The sequence below is a fragment of the Eretmochelys imbricata genome, chromosome 7 (genome assembly GCF_965152235.1).
Source record: "Eretmochelys imbricata isolate rEreImb1 chromosome 7, rEreImb1.hap1, whole genome shotgun sequence".
Lineage (NCBI taxonomy): Eukaryota > Metazoa > Chordata > Testudines > Cheloniidae > Eretmochelys > Eretmochelys imbricata.
Window position 1 is genome coordinate 42,081,923 of NC_135578.1, and position 15,856 is coordinate 42,097,778.

The following is a 15,856-nucleotide window of genomic DNA, read 5'->3' on the forward strand; positions in this document are numbered from 1 at the left end:
ATTGGTCTGTCCTTACCCTATAATTGGCAGGTTTAAAGCAGAAATTGTTAAAGATATTGTGCCAGACGCTCATCTGGAGAAAATGGAAATCAGTTGAGGATCTGGACCATTGTTTCCTCATTGTGTATGAAGATATTATAATGTTGTACAGGTTTTTTGGAGGGGTGGTGTTGCCTGACTAGTTTGCAAAATAGCTGCTGTTCTCACAATATTTCAACTTTAAAGGAAGAGGAGGTGAGCTAAAGTGGACCAGCATAAGTCTGTACACTATCTTAGGCCACTGTAAACGTTAAAACTAGGGTATTTTTACATGAGTGCATCAGCAGCTAATTGGTGTACTTCCCCATCCCCCCGCCCCCCAATATTATTTTTTTGTTCTGTTTCTGTATAAACTCTCTGAACCTGGTTAATCATAGTGTTGATTAACTGACTTCTTCATATATTAAAAGAGGGGGGAGTAAAGCTTCACTTAAGATCAAGCATCTGAGAATGGGTTTGGGTTTACATAAGGGTAACAAAGGAGGAAATGATTGTGATAGTAGAGCAACGAGTGACTGTTCATCTCCTTAGCAAATGAAAATATTCTTTGCTGTGTTGTGCTTCAACCATTTGGCTGTGCTTGGGATTCTCATATTATTGGGCCCTACCAAATTCACAGTCCATTTTGGTCAATTTCGTGGTCATAGGATTTTGAAAAGAGTATATTTCATTATTTCAGATATTTAAATCTGAAATTTCACAATGTTGTAGCTGTAGGGGTCCAGATACAAAAGGTGGTTGTGGGGGACAGTGCAAAGTTATTGTAGGGGGGGTGATCGTGGTATTGCCGTCCTTGCTTCTGCGCTGCCTTCAGAGCTGGATGGCTGGAGAGCAGCAGCTGCTGGCCGGGCACCCAGCTCTTAAGGCAGCGCCGCTGCCAGCAGCAGTGCAGAAGTAAGGATGGCATGGTATCGTATTTTCACCCATACTTCTGTACTGCACTGCTACTCTCCAGCCACCCAGCTCTGAAGGCAGCGCAGAAGTAAGGGTGGCAATATCACAACCCCCCTACAATATCCTGGCGACCCCCTGTTTGAGAAATCGTGGTCTCCTCCGTGAAATCTGTATAGCATAGGGTAAAAGTCACAAAAGACCAGATTTCACGGAGGAGACCAGATTTCATGGTCTGTGATGCGTTTTTCACAGCTGTGAATTTGGTAGGGCCCTACTCGTATAGTATCTAGGCTGTTGTGATATTACTCTTCTCTGTTAAGTTGTATCCCAATCATATTAATTAATTTATAATGCAATCTTATAGATTCTGTGTGCTCCTGAGAGATGTATGTGTTCCAAATGGGCATTTCAAATGTGTATTAGCATAATTTTCTTCTGTACTAACACTAAGCAAATCTTCAAAACTGTAGATGCAGTCAGTATTCCAATATCTGGTTACCATTAGCTCAGATCATTACTATGTAATTTATTATTCTGCACCAAACGGTGAGAATCAACCCAGACATTCACAAATGCTCCTCTAAGGGCTACATATCCATGGCTTGTAACTCATTGTCTGGGCAAGATGTGTTGGGATGTTTTAGTGAATGATTCTGGGAAACAACATAAATGCAAATTCATTGGGTATTTACTTTCTCTCCCACAAAAGAGGTGTTGGGATGAGGTAACTGGATGACTAAACCCTATCGATTCTTTTACTTCATCAGATGTGTTGAGATGAGTTTTATTAATACGGATGTGAATTAGTTTCTCACTTGATGTACTTGCTAACAGTGTTCTACTCCTCAGTCTGCACTATCTTGCCTTTAAATTGTCTGAAAACTGAGGTAATTTAGTGAAGCAGTACTATTCTAACACAGCTTGGGGAATCTTTCCTTACATTACGCATTTGCATAGCTTTGTTTAAGTTTAGGGTCTAAGCTGCTAGGTTATTTCTGATTTGTTTAGCACTGAACAGAATTCTTTTTTTAATGGTTGCTCATTCCCAGATAATTTGTCTTGTTGATTCACCTCTGCAATAGTCTGGCCTACAGCTAGGAAACCTAACCATAATGTGTACATTTTTAAAATGAAACCGTTTTTTCAAAAAGTATGAATTACAAAAAGCTTATTTTTTCATACACTGACTCATGTATGGCTTTTGATGTTCACGTGTTAACATGAACCAACCTTTGAAATAAAGATAATTGTGCTGCAAACACATGGAGGTTTCTCTCTCTCTGGATAATCATAAAATACATAATAAAGAACTAATGGTAGCAATATTGCACTCGTTGTTTAAAACAGAATATTATATTAAGGGTCTGATTGTTAAAGGTTCTCAGGATTCTAGGTTTCCACGGCCTTCAGTGTAAATAAGGGCCTGATGCATGACTCCCATTAACTTCAGCTGGCTTTGAAACAAGGCCCCAAGTTTGAAGGAACTACCAGGGGAAAGGTCATAAGGTGACCCAGCTGAATTCCCCTATATTTTGCCATGTTGGTAGTTCTGGATGCTTAAAGTGTTGGGGTACTTTGTTTTGCTGTATTCTCAATTCCGGTGGAGAGACTATTGGGTAGGGATTGGGCTAAATAAGTGGAGGAAGAAAGGAAGGCATTTCAAATGGTGGGATGCAGATTAGTGCAGCAGAATATTTGGGAAGAAGAGAAATAGTTATATAATCAAAACGATTGCAGAAATGGAACAAAGACAACACGGACTGAACTTAAACTGCGTCACTTTGCTGGTTGTTGCATCTGTTTCTCTCATTCATCATTCTTTTCTTTTGAAGCTCTTGAGGGCACGGAACCTGTCTCATTCTCTGTGTGAATCTCTTTAATATGGTAATGAATGAATGGATCTTTGTTTTTTATATCATCTGAAAGATGGTATTTCCTTAAGTACAGTGTGCTTTGTCATTGTGCAAGAGTGTTGGTTCAGTGCTAACCGACAGGGAAGAGAGCCACCTGTTGAATCACCAGTATCATTTCCTTCCTTCAATTCCTGGGATTTACTTGGACTTTCCCTCCAAACCCTAATCTGGCTTGTTACTTTATAAAATATGGCAACATAGCAAGGTTTAGTGTAGCTGCATGTTTATTACTACAGACATTTCCTGTTGGATTCTCTCTTTTTTGTTCAGTCTTTTCTGCATCAGCACTTTTCTCTGTAGTTGTCTCCTTTGTTATCTTGGTTAGCATTCTCCTGCCTTGATGGAATGTTGTTATTCAGTTCACAGTTCTTGATCTGCAGCTGCTTCTACATCTGTGTTTGTGAGGTGCATTTGTGGTGATGCATCAGCCACATGCATCTCGTAAACACCAGAGAGAGAGAGAGAAAGGAACATAATCTGTGTTCCCCATTTCCCACAAACGTGGGCAAGAATGTTTCTTCCATGACCAAACCTTATGTGAAGATGCTGGTAGGGGGAGCATGTCTTTCCTCTGCCCCGCTGACCTTGGTTGGACCTGGCAGATGGATATCTAGAGATTGTGTTTTAAAGTTAAACATGGAGGGGTGGGTAACCTGCTTTGTTATGTTTGTTTTGTGTGTAGTGGTTTTTGCACATTGTCATTCTATCCCTAGATCCAAATCTTGAAATTTAGAGAGTGCGGTTTTCTCGATGCAAACTTAAAAAAAAAAAATTGATAAGGTGGCAATCACAGTCTTCCTTTGTCTGTTGAGAATGTTGTAGCATTGGCCAGTCAGAAGGCTAGTGACTTATATTTTCATGCTGAGTGTTGGTCAGCTAGCACACACAAGGCAGTCAGCTGGCCATCTAAGGATCTGCTACAGCTTTGAGGAGCTGTTTGAGCTTTGTTTTACTAGTGAGGAACCATCAGAGATTTCCTTTGCTCCCTTGGCATTATATGCAAATAATGTGGCTTAAAGGTAGGGCAGATCATCAGCTAAGTAGTATGTTAGAGCATGCATTGAAGAACATGCTTATATTTGTAAATTTCTTTGAATACAAACATATTATCTCTAATGGGATGTATGAATGATGTATTTTTATTTAATACCTCTCACATCCATAAAATTATTCTCCTGATGTATAGTGTATTCATTTTAAAGGTTCTGAAACTTGGACTCTTTTTCAGTTGAAATCTATGGAAATAAGTGCATTTCAGGAAAGGATTATTTAAACTAACTGGTGATACCCTGGCTTGAAAGTGAAAAATCTGTCTTTAGTTGCTTTGGAAAATGAGATTTGAGTCTGTATTTTCACTAGATACACACGCTTAGTTTGTTGTCTCAAGTGTGTGTGTGTGTGTGTGTGTGAGGACTGCAAGATTTAAAGACATCAGCCATTCTGACCTCCTTTTCAAATTAGGTAGGGTATGGTTGATAGTGCAGGGATTCATTTTTTATTTGATCTTGTGACAGAGCAGAAAATGAATTTCTTCAGAGAAACAGAATTGCTCAGGCTAAATGTAATGAATAAAACTGATAAATTAGTATTTGACATTTTGAGAGACTGGCCCCTCTCAGGATGTGTGTGTATAACAGTGATCATCTACTTTTGGTCAGTAAAGTGAACAGAATGGTAACATTTTTTTATTACATGAGTTTACTACTGCAATGGAATGGTTTAGCAAATTGAATGGGATTAATAGATTGTCTATGGGACTTACTTGGGTAAAGTCCAGAGGAATTGATTTGTCTTGTTTTCCAGGAAACAACACTTGTATAATCTCATGTCTATTGTACTTGAAACTGTGTGTATTAAACACACAATGCTGTATGAACTAGGCAGTCATGGGAGACTTGGAATAAGTTCCAGTATCCGTGGCTGCTACGTTTTAATGCTAACATTTTGTGAAGGTTTAAAAGGGCTGAACTTGGTATCTTGTTGGCTCCAATGCTGTAAACAGCTACACACAAGTAACCTCTAAAGTTACTCACATGCAAATGTCTGCAGCATTGGGACTTAAGTAAATAAAATGCGCTCTCTCTCTCTCTTTCTCTCTCTCTCTTGTGCTCCCTCTCTCTTCATCATTGCCCCAGGTTTGGTTTGTGTCCAGTTTTCTGTCCTAAGTGAAACTAATTGTAAGTGACTTGTGAAGTGAAAACATGAAAGGAAGTAAAGATACCAACCAGTAGGAATTACATAGTTAAAATATTTCTTTAGAAAGCTAATCAGGTCAATTAGAAATCTGCTGATGAGACTGTCTTTTGTAGAGCATTAACGTGTTTATTAATGTGGTGATGTTTTTATATAATGGTGAATTGTGTGTCTTTGATTCTGAATCTCTCTGTGTTTGTGCAGCATCCACATGATACTGGTCTGTATGCTTAGGAACTACTTTTCTTAAAACTTTGTAACTGTTGTGCATAGAACATCAGACTATATGTTAATCTAATATAATTACGCAGTTGAGGTTTCAGAGTGGTAGCTGTGTTCGTCTGTATCAGCAGAAAGAATGAGGAGTATTTGTGGCACCTTAGAGATAGATACAGATGCATGCAGTGTTGAATTGGGCTTTAGCCCACGAAAGCTTATGCTCAAATAAATTTGTTAGTCTCTAAGGTGCCACAAGTACTCCTCGTTCTTCTACAGTTCAGGTTTGTGTTCTGATCCTCAGTTGGCAACATATTAACAACCTTCAAAAGGCTTCTTTACATATGGCCTTTGGTCTACAACTGTTATTAAAGTGTGTGTATTATACAGCTATATTTTATATTTAAAGAAATAGTTCAGCCTTCAATGTAAAGCATTGAAAGATTTAAATATTCTGCAGGATAGAGGGGGTTTATTAAATAAAGTATAGAGTGCTAATATAACATAGCTTGGTTTGTCAAGTTCTGCTCCTTATGCGCTCTTGCAAAATGAAAAAGTAGAAGTAGTGCCATCTGCTGGGCAGTGTTCTTCCCAAAACATTTTTTATAATATAATGTTTTCCCATTTTCAGAACTCAAGTAATTGTTCACACTACAATGCAAGCTGATCAGTTTAAAAAAAAATCATTTTTATATCTGGATATCTTAACACTTCCCTTACAAGATTAAAAGTTAATAATCTTTGGTGTGGGGGAGGGTGAGTGTAGATGTAATCTACTTAGCAATGTGTCACCCTAACATATAGGTTGTATCTTGGTTTTTATTCTCCTTGTCATTCTTAAGACATTTGCTTGCCATACACACACTCTGCGTGTGTGCATGTGTGTAATTTTAAAAAAAAATCTTCATTCCAGCAGTCTTGTCAATTTAACTGTTAGGTACTACTGTCTGATCATATAACTGACTTTATAACTTTAACTTTTAAACTTGCCTCTAGATCAGAAGGTGGACTTCAAGGTCCCAATCCTGTATGCATTTTAAACATGTGCATATTTAAGCATGTGCTACTAAGCTTCTTGGTTAAGCAGTTATGCAAGTGTTCACAAGACATGGGAAGTCCATTAGTGGGGGAGAAGTCAAGCTTTCACAAAACCAAATAGACTTTGCCCCATATTTGGGTGAGAGTGGGAGTTTTAAGATTCTATGTTTTCTTTGAATTTAAACAGAACAAAGAAAAAAGCCCACAGCTGTAAGGGAGGGGGTGGCAAAACACGGCAAAACCCAGTGTCCTGGACGCTGATACCGCTCAGTAAAAAACAAAAATGATTGTAATCACTCATATGAGTAAGCCATTTATAATGATGCCATTTCAATGTGCAGCGGCATTGACATATTGGCTGTAGTACTATGACCCTCCCCCTCAGTTTTTAAGAATGTTTACAGCTTACAACACTCCCATTATATTTCTTAAGACAGAAATGAGAACTGCATTTCAACATGTGCCATGATAACAAGAATGACTTGCTTAGTTGACTGCCTTACACGCAACTGCTGAATTGGAGTTCTTTTGTAAAGAGTTGTTAATGTAGCTTTTCTGTAACTGAGAGGTGGTTCTTGTTTGCAAATACAAAGTCAGACCACCACATGCCATAGTATTGCTACAAATGAGTTCTTTAAACTCAGCAAAACCTTGTTACAATTCCTCATTCCTATAGTATCTTCATATGATGCTCAATGCTGACAATTATCACCGTTTCTGGTGGTATTTTTCTTAAAGCCTTAGCTGCAGGACTCATGTTATGTCATTCAAATATCTTAGCTTTCACTTGGAAAAAAAAATAAGAGTAAGTTTCTAGGCTCTCATGGTTGCAGAGAAAAGCTTGAAAATGCAAGTGAAAAAGAATTAAAAACCTGAAGGCAAACAAAACCCCATAATGTATTGCCTTTTTAAAAAGTCATGATTTTTAAGCCAATTGATAACTTTTGGGGGGAAGGGTGGAGGGGCAGGAGGCACTAGCTCCTGATTTTTGAGCTCTAGGGATTGACTGTGCTGGTCCTGAGACTCTATTTGGAATAGCTAATGGGGTTTTTGCTCCTCTACTTCTTCCTTTATGTGTAATCACTGCTTTCCTTTTCCCTACTTCTCTGCAGCTTCATTTGAGCAACTAGTATTGCATGGTGTGTATTTTAGGTGGTATTTGATGTGAAGGAGCTAGCAGGAAGGTATTGGTAGAAACAGTACAGAGATGCAATTATTGTAATGTAATTATTTCCTGACCCTCTTCCAAATTCGATTGGGTCATATGGACATACCCTAATTTACACTAGAGCAAGCCTTTATTGTATTAATATATAATGTGCATTCAAACTGAGAAGTGGAAGATAAAATACACAGGAGTGGAGGTAAGAGGAAAATGAATATATAATGCTTTGAGTTACTGTGAAGATAGAAATACCATACTTCCATTTTTATTTTGTAAAGTGGAACTTTTAATAGAAATTGTGTGTAACTTGTGGTTGTGTCAGGAGGTTCTTTAGATCTGTAGGCATGTACATGCACCATCACTCTCTCCTTCAGTATTGATATGTACAAGAATCTTCCTTGCCAAGGATCTGGATTCTTGTACCTTTCAATGCCCAGTACTGTAAACTCACAAATATGGAGCTGCTCAGCAGAATGGAGGTAATGATGTGAGTATGTGCATGCTGCATGCATACATAATACATGAATAAATCAGGTATCCAGGGAATGTTGTTGTTACTCCTCAGTAGGGCTAAAATTTCACAGATTCATAGACTCTGAGGCCAGAAGGGACAATTGTGATCATTTAGTCTAATCTCCTGTATAACACAGAGCATTTAATGTCTCCAAAAATAATTCCTACAGCATATATTTTTTTAAAAAAAAAACAATAATAATTTTGGTTTAAAAAATGCCAGTGATGGAAACTCCACCACAACCCTTGGTAAATTGTTCCAGTGGTTAATTACCCTGACTGTTAAAAATTAAAGCCTTATTTCCAGTCTAAAATTGTCTAGTTTAATCTTACAAACATTGGATCATGTTATACCTTTCGCTGCTAGACTGAAGGCCCTCTATTATCAATTTTTTGTTACCCATGTAGATACTTGTAGACTATGATCAATTCACCCCTTAACCTTCTCCTTGTTAAGCTAAATAGATTGAGCTCTTTGAGCCTGTCACTATAAGGCATGTTTTGTAATCCTTTAATCATTGTTGTGGCTCTTCTCCTAACCCTCCAGCAACATCTTTGGATTATGCACACCAGAACTGGATACAGTATTCCAGCAACAGTCACAGCAGTGCCAAATATAGAGGTGAAATAACCCCTACTTCTACTCAAGATTCCCTTGTTTATACATGCAAGGATCGCATTCGCCCTTTCGGCCACAGCATTGCACTGGGAGCTCCTGTTCATCTGAGTTCCCACCACGACCCCCAAATCTTTTTCGGTCGCTGCTTCCCAGGATAGAGTCCCCCATTCTGTAAGTATGGCCAACATTCTTTGTTTCTAGTTGTATGACTTTCCATTTGGCCATATTAAAACGCTTATTGTTTGCTGGTGCCCAGCTTACCAAGAGATCCAGATTGCACTGTATCAGTGACCTATCCTCTTCATTATGTACCAGTCCCCCAATTTTTGTATCATCTGTAATCTTTGTCAGTGCTGATTTTATGTTTTCCTCTAGGTCATTAATAAAAAATGTTAAATAGCATAGGGCCAACAACTGATCCTTGCAAGGCCCCACAAAAAACACACCCGGCTTGAGGATTATGTTTACTCTTACTTTTTGAGGTCTGTCAGTTAGCCAGTTCTTAATCCATTTAATGTGTGCCATTTTAATTTTATATAATTCTGTTTTTTATCAAAATGTGTGATACCAAGTCAAACACCTTACAGAAGGCAATATCAACACTATTACTTTTATTGACCAAAGCTGTAATATGATCAAAAATAGATCTATAGGCTGGGTCTATTTTCCATACACCCATATTGACTTGCATTAATTATATTGTCCTCTTTAATTCTTTAATGATCGAGTCCCATATCAGCTGATCCCAGGAAAGGCAGTGGAACAATGTCAGATTGACAGGCCTATAATTACCTCTGTCATCCTGTTTACCCTTTTAAATATTGGCACAACATTACCTTTTTTTGTAGTCTCCTGGAATTTTGCCATGGTCCAAGACTTACTGAAAACCAACATTAACAATTCAGTGAGTTCCTCAGCCAGGTCTTTTGAAACTCTTGGGTACAAGTTATCTAGACGTGCTGATGTATAAATGTTTAATTTTAGTAGCTACCCTCTTCTTTTGGGAGATGGATTTTCAGGGACTTAAAAGTTGCTGTACTGGATAAGACGGTTAGTTCCTTTTGACTTGTGTCATGCATGTGACAATGGCCACAGCAGCTGATGCTGATACTTCTGAGAAAACAAATGGAATGCTAAACTGTATTATACTTTTGGCACCTTAGAGACTAACCAATTTATTTGAGCATAAGCTTTCGTGAGCTACAGCTCACTTCATTGGATGCATACTGTGGAAAATACAGAAGAACTAACCAATTTATTTGAGCATAAGCTTTCGTGAGCCACAGCTCACTTCATTGGATGCATACTGTGGAAAATACAGAATCTTCTGTATTTGAGCTTATGCTCAAATAAATTGGTTAGTTCTTCTGTATTTTCCACAGTATGCATCCAATGAAGTGAGCTGTAGCTCACGAAAGCTTATGCTCAAATAAATTGGTTAGTCTCTAAGGTGCCACAAGTACTCCTTTTCTTTTTTTGCGAATACAGACTAACACGGCTGTTACTCTGAAACCTGTATTATACTGTTCAGCTGCTAGGTGGTGTGTGTGTACCATATGTTAAGGCGAAGATCACAACCACCATTCCTGGCAGTGCATTAAATTACTCCTGAGAGCATTCTGCACCAAAAATTTAAAAATTCTGTGCACAATATTTTAAAATTCTGCAAATGTTATTTGTTAAAAAAAAAATGTGGAGGCTCCAGCATGGCACTAGGGAGCACAGGCCACTGGCTGTACAGAGGTGAGAGATCACTGTGCAGTTCCCCTATCCTGGGGACATGCACTCAGTGGTGAGGCTGACGCAGCTCAAGGACTGGGCCTGCCCCAGAAACACCACAGAGCCCTGCCCCTGTATGCCAGGTGCACCAAATGTGGGCAGACAGGCTCAGCAAGGCAGGATCCAAGTGTGGAGGGGCTTAGTGTGGGTGGGAATCCAGTGTGGGTTGAGAGGGTTCTGTGTGGGGCAATCTGGGAGTGGGGCGGTTCTGGGGGAATCTGGGTGCTGGAGGGATCTGGATGCACAGGGGCTTGTTGTGGGGGTTCTGGTGCAATGGTAATGGGACTCTGCAGGGGAGGTTCCACGTGAAAGTGGTTGGGGCTCAGCAGGTGGGGTCTGAGTGTGGAGGAGATAGAGCTCAGTGAGAGGGGCTGGGTGTGGGGGACTCAGTGGGGTTGGGATCCAGGTGCAGCTGGCTGGGGTTTGGGGTGGGAATCCGGGTGTGGGTGGCTTGTTGGGGTTGTGCAGGGGGAGTGGGGCTCATTGTGGGGGTGGGGGGTCTGGGTGCAGGGGGTGGGACTCAGCAGGAGGGTCTGGGTATGAGGGGTGTCAGGCTTCCTTCCCCACTCTGAACTCTGGGGTACAGATGTGGGGACCCGCATGAAAGACCCCCTAAGATTATTTCTGCCAGCTTAGATTAAAACTTCCCCAAGGCACAAATCCTTCCCTGTCCTTGGATTAGTACTGCTGCCACCACCAAGTGAGTTAGACAAAGATTCAGGAAAAGGACCACTTGGAGTTCCTGTTTCCCCAAAATATTCCCCCAAGTCCTTTCACCCCCTTTCCTGGGGAGGCTTGAGAATAATCTACCAACCAGATAGGTAAACAAGGTGAGCACAGACCAGACCCTTGAGCTTTTAGTTTACTAAAAACCAATCAGATTCTTAAAAAACAGAACTTTATTATAAAGAAAAAACAAGGTAAAAGAAGCACCTCTGTAAAATCAGGATGGAAGGTAATTTTACAGGGTAATAAGATTTAAAACACAGAGGATTCCCTTCTAGGCAAAACTTCAAAGTTACAAAAACCAGGGATAAACCTCCCTCTTATCACAGGGAAAATTCACAAGCTAAAACAAAAGATAAACTAACGCATTCTCTTGCTATACTTACAATTTGTAATCTTAGAGGCTTATTTCAGGTATGGTTTTAGGAGAGGGTTTTTTTTTTCCTGCCTGGTCCCTCTCTTTGTTACGAGAGAACAACAAAGAAGCACACAACAAAAAGCCTCCCCCCACAGATTTGAAAGGATCTTCTCTTATTGGTTCTTTTGGTCAAATAGCTGGCTGTTCATGAAGGAGGAGGGAAGAAGTAGTACTGAAATAACTTGAGATCTACGGGTGAAAAGCGTTATATAAAAGCGAGGTATTATTGTAACTCTTTATTTTAAAGTAAATTGATACAGATTTTTGTTGCCCTTTAGACTATTGATTATGGTGTCTCATCCCTTTCCCCCAGCTGTCATCCTCTTTCCCGGCTTCTTGACTCTTTCTAGCTCAGATTCTCCATGAAATAGGCTGAGCTAAAAACAGGGTGTGCTGGTTGTTTAAAATAATTGTGCCTTTTCAATGCACCCAACTTGAGCCACATTCTTGCAGCTGGCACCACTAGGGAGGACCTGTGAGCCTGAACCAGAGACCCATTGACTTCAGTAGGGTTCCACCCAAGCCCCACAGGATTAGGAGTGTGTAGTCATCTTTCGTATGCTGTTGGAGAAAGGTGTTCCATGTTCAGTTTTTTGAGATGTGTTAATCATTTGTTGTATTGTGCTGGAAGGCTTGAATTTGTGTGCCTCAAGGAAATATTAATCTATCACTTCCAGTTGTTTCAAAGCCTTTATTTTAAAATCCTATTTAGATGTGAAGAAGTGAGATGGTCACTCGATTGTAGACCTAAAAGTCGCAATTCTTCAACAAAAAAACTTCAAAAACAGACTCCAACAAGAGACTGCTGAATTGGAATTAATTTGCAAACTGGACACCATTAAATTAGGCTTGACTAAAGACTGGGAGTGGATGTGTCATTACACAAAGTAAAACTATTTCTCCGTGTTTGTTTCCCTTCCCTACTGTTCCTCACACGATCTTGACAACTGCTGGAAATGGCCCACCTTGATTATCACTATAGAATCATAGAATCATAGAATATCAGGGTTGGAAGGGACCCCTGAAGGTCATCTAGTCCAACCCCCTGCTCGAAGCAGGACCAATTCCCAGTTAAATCATCCCAGCCAGGGCTTTGTCAAGCCTGACCTTAAAAACTTCCAAGGAAGGAGATTCCACCACCTCCCTAGGCAACGCATTCCAGTGTTTCACCACCCTCTTAGTGAAAAAGTTTTTCCTAATATCCAATCTAAACCTCCCCCACTGCAACTTGAGGCCATTACTCCTCGTTCTGTCATCTGCTACCATTGAGAACTACAAAAGGTCCCCCCGCCCCCGCTGGTAATAGCTCACCTTATCTCATCACTCTCGTTACAGTGTGTATGGTAACACCCATTGTTTCATGTTCTTGGTGTACTCTGAAATCTGTGTATATAAAATCTGCCCACTGTGTTTTCCACTGCATGCATCCGATGAAGTGAGCTGTAGCTCACGAAAGCTTATGCTCAAATAAATTTGTTCGTCTCTAAGGTGCCACAAGTACTCTTTTTCTCTTTACATTTTGTTGGTTATCAACAGTAATCAAGGTTCTGCAGGCCAGATTAGGTCCCCAGTGACATCTTATTGTCTTCTAATTATGACCTTGATAACACCTGTGCAAACCTGTTACCTTCATTAGGTTCACATGGGGTATATCTATACTGCAATAAGACATCTGTGGCTGGCCAATGCTGGCTGTGGGGCTGTTTAATTTCTGTGTAGATGTTCGGGCTGTGACCCTCCTGCTTCACAGAGTCCTAGAGCCTGGGCTCCAACTCGAGCCTGAATGTCTACACCACCATTAAAAAGTCCCTTAGCCTGAGCGTCCCCTCCACCCCATACGTACTCATAGGCATAATTGCACGGATTTAATCAATGAATCTGCTAATGTGCAAAAAGGAATACATTCTAGCTCACTTTCTTAACAGTATCGGCTCAGCATAACAAGCAAAAAATGTGAAATTTAGCTTTCGGGCCACATTTACAAAGGTGGGAGATTAAAGATTCTGATAGATGCCTGCTGGGGTTTTCAAAAGTACACTCACCTACGTGCATCTTTAGTCACCTAAATATACCTTTTAAATCTGGCCCTTTGTCACTAAAACAAGCTGTGTCTCTGGATGCATGCATGGAGCAAATCTGCTGAGGGGAAGGTGTTACTTTTCCATAGTCAGTTTTCAGAGATGAATTGCAAAGGACTGGGGAGAAAATGACTTTTTGCTATTTCATACTTTTAAGTGTCAAGAAGGCCTGAAAAGTGGGTGTGGTTTTTATTTGTAAGTAAAAATATTATTTCTGCTTATTTTAGTCGTGGAGATATCAGGAATGTCAAATCCGGACATGCTTGGCTTTACTGGAGGGCTATTTGTCAGTTTTGGAGGATGTGTATTGTGAGATTTTGCACCTCAGTTGAAGGGGTGAGGCGCTGAAACTTTCACAAAGATGTATATTTTTTCCAAAATGTTGATTACTCACTGGAATTAAATGGATATTAACAAATAAATTAAGACTTTTGAGCAGTCTAAAAATTCCTTTTTCTCTCACTTGCTCAGCTTTAAGTTTCTTGACTCTCATGACATATTTTAATTCAGTCTCCCATTGCTATCAAGTCTCCTGGATAGACAAGACCAAGGACAAGTATTAAAGAAAATTGCAGGGAGGGAATGATACTGAATGCGATGGACCTGAAGGGAAACACTGAGCAGTAAAGGAGAGGAGGGGGAAATGAGATGAAAGGGAGAGCGAAACCAAGCAAATGGAATTGCTAAGGAGAGAGAAAAGAAATACGCAGTGTTGCCAACTCTTGCAGTTGTATCATGGGTCTTGTGATATACAGTGTTTTTCATACAGCCCCAGTTTTGTGGTTGTGTGAATCTCAGCTTTCATTTAAAAAAGTAAGTTTCCACAGCCCTTGTGGTTATGAAAAAAAGCTTGAAAATACAATCCCTAAAGGCTCAAAACCCATAAGGCAAATAAAAAGGGCTCACCATTTATTTTTATTTTTAAATCTCATAATTTTTAAGTCAGTCTCCATAACATTTGAACACTTATTGGAAACTGAAAAGGTTAAAATGATTTAACGAATACTTAATCTACATTCAATAAAATGCATTATTATAAGTGAAAGAATTTTGAATGTGTCTTATTTACTTTGTAGAATTTTTCTCAGTTTGGACAATGAAATTAGCTTAACTTTTGTTTATATTCAGTTTAGGACCTGACAGTGAATCTGTTTGTTTGAAATATTTAAGTTTCAAATGCTGAAGATGCTTGGGTACTAGGGTGATTAGCACCAGAATAAGAACCTTTGATAGATGTTTGTTTGAACACAACTGTATTCACTTGATTTTGTGCTCAGTAGTGTGACCTTAAATTTTACCCAAAATGTAACGTTTTATGAAAACAAGGTGTATTAAAACTTAAGTGTTTAATGTCCTGTTTAAAGACTAACTTCTTGGCATGGTTTTAGCCTTTAGTGCAGAAGACGATATTCACATATTTGAAGAAATATGGATAAGAAATAACTTCATTACTGTTTTAGTATTGTATACTGCAGATGTGCATTATTTTTAATATGGTTTTAAAGAATATTCTGAGGTACAGAGCTTCATGTACAGTTTAAAAGAGTTTGATTGCACCTACTTACAAGTCCATTTGCAGAAAATGAGAACACCTTCCTGTGTTTGTGTATAACATTTTGTGTATTGTTAATGGCTGCAATAGAATGCAATCTTATTTTTTAATTGAGTACAGACTGCCAAATGTAACTACAAATTACCATATTATTTAGGGTACAGAAAGTAATTTTGTTTTTTATATCTTTATCCCTTTAGTGCAAGGGTGCTGGAACAATTTGTACAGTGGGGGTGCTGAGAGCCATTGAACCAAACTGTAAATGCTGTATATAATGGAAACCACTTCAAGCCGGGGGTTGCAACAGCACTCCCTGTTCCAGCACCTTTGCTTCAGTGTTCAAGCCTTCTTTTCCTTTGAGTGGTTTGTGTGAGGGAGAGGGAGGTTTTGATGAAAGATGCTACATAAAAATGTATTACATTTATTGCCTCTTCAGCCCAGGTCAGCCTCAGGACAACATGAGGCTGTGATAATGGAGTAATAAGGAGCATTAAATTGTAACAAAAGCCTCCTGCCTAGAATCAAATTTCATATGTAGTGTAACTGAAATCTATTACCCCCTCAGAAGCAAACGGAAACGTGTATGCAAATATTTTTTTAAATTAGCCATTTTATCTTAGAATAAATCCCAGGTGCTAAAGGGGTCACGTTGAATCCGTTTTTGCGAGGTTTGAAAAGAAGCTGTGGAGATCCTCGAAAATAAGCGTGTTGAC

General features: G+C 39.4%; 1 protein-coding gene across 2 annotated transcripts in view; it reads left to right on the forward strand.

Annotated features, from left to right (window-relative positions):
- PFKFB4 (6-phosphofructo-2-kinase/fructose-2,6-biphosphatase 4) overlaps positions 1 to 15,856 on the forward strand; it is a 93,735-nt gene that overhangs the window by 21,185 nt on the left and 56,694 nt on the right. The window lies entirely within an intron of this gene.